The following is a 1,898-nucleotide window of genomic DNA, read 5'->3' on the forward strand; positions in this document are numbered from 1 at the left end:
CACTGCGCCCGGACTAAGTTTTGTATTTTTAATAGAGACACAGTTTCATCATGTTGGCTAGGCTGGTCTTGTAAGTGATCTGGCCCATGGGGCCTCCCAAAGTGCTGGGATTACAGGCGTGAGCCACTGCGCCCAGCATCTTTTTTTTTTGAGACGGAGTCTTACTCTGTTGCCCAGGCTGGAGTGCAGTGACACTATCTCGGCCTACTGTAACCTCCACCTCCCGAGTTCAAGTGATTCTCCTGCCTCAGCCTCCTGAGTAGCGGGGATTACAGGCGTGCGACACCACTCCCGGCCAATTTTTGTGTTTTTGGTAGAGACGAAATTTCATCATGTTGGCCAGGCTGGTCTTGAACTTCTGACCCCAAGTGATCCACCTTCCTCGGCCTCCCAAAGTGCTAGGATTACAGGAGTGAGTCACTGTGCCTGGCCAAATTTTTGTATTTTTAGTAGAGACAGGGTTTCACCACGTTGGTCAGGCGGGTCTCAAACTCCTGACCTCATGATACACTTGCCTCGGGCTCCCAAAGTGCTGGGATTACAGGCATGAGCCACTGTGCCCGGCCCCGACCTCATTTTCTTTAGTCACTCTTTTTTACTTAACCTTTTAATTAATTAATTATATTTAAGAGGTACAACTACAGATTTCTTATGTGCATATATGGCAAAGTGGTGAAGTCTGGGTATTAGGGAAATTTGGACCACATGTGACCCTTCCTTTAGCCCCAGTGAGATCCTCTGAGGTGGGCTGGCTTATGTTTATCCTCTGAGTAATAATTATGAGAACTTCCAAGGCTATAAGTCTTGGCAATATCTGTGAGTACTGAGGAAATCAGTCTTGATTCAGGGGAATAGTCAATAACAAATGGCTCTTATTCATGCACAAAAAGGATAGTTAGAACCAGAATTTAGGGAAGTAAACATCCAGTTTTAATGGTCATAGTATGATTGTGTGGGATGCTGCCTGCCCTCTACACATTTTGGGTTTGTTTTCCCAAGTGATCTTATAGGACTGTAAACTCCATGGCACCAGAGACCAACCACATTTCTCTCTTCCTGATTCATGACTTTATCCTCAGTGCTCAGCTTAGTATCTGATACATGCTAGGAGATCAGCTAGATGAAGGAATGTTTGTTTGAATATATGCGACTTGCCTTCTGATAATCCTTCCTGCTTGACTTAAACTTTCTAATGCTACCCCTTAATTTCTAGACTCAGAATTTCCCATGTCCTGGGGTTGGTTTGATTCCCTATATTTTAACACCGGTTTCTCCCTAGTTCGTCACAATATGGACTTTCACTTTATTCTTTTCCATATGTGATGCTTCTGCCAGTTCCTGTAATTACAGCCCGATTACTGTCATTTCGTGTTCCACGAGGTGCTCTGTCCTTTCTTTTCCTCGCTGTCGTGTGTGTGTGTTTGCGCATGCGCGCACGTGTGGTGGGGATGAAAGGTGTTTGGAGATAGAGAACAGGATAGGACATGAGGAAAGAGAAAGGCCTTTGGAGAGAAGACTGGAGAACTCAGGTTAGACTAGACCCAGAATAGTATTTCCTGTAAATTTTTATTGTCTTTTCTCCCTTTTGTATTTATTCTTAAAATTTGATTTTCTTTTCTCATTTCCTCCTCATTGTCTCCATTATCTTTGAGTAGGCCCTTTAGAAACTACAAAGCACTTCAGAACTGGAAAGGTGCCCTTATTATTCTCTCTCTGCTACTTTAGAAAATTCTTCTGTATTGTTATAGAAGACATTATGACTATTTCTGGGGAAATTTTCTTACTCTTTTTCTTTAAAAAAAAAATAGCCCTGGCCGGGCGCGGTGGCTCAAGCCTGTAATCCCAGCACTTTGGGAGGCCGAGACGGGTGGATCACGAGGTCAGGAGATCGAGACCAT

The sequence above is a fragment of the Mandrillus leucophaeus genome, unplaced genomic scaffold, assembly GCF_000951045.1.
Source record: "Mandrillus leucophaeus isolate KB7577 unplaced genomic scaffold, Mleu.le_1.0 Scaffold890, whole genome shotgun sequence".
NCBI lineage: Eukaryota > Metazoa > Chordata > Mammalia > Primates > Cercopithecidae > Mandrillus > Mandrillus leucophaeus.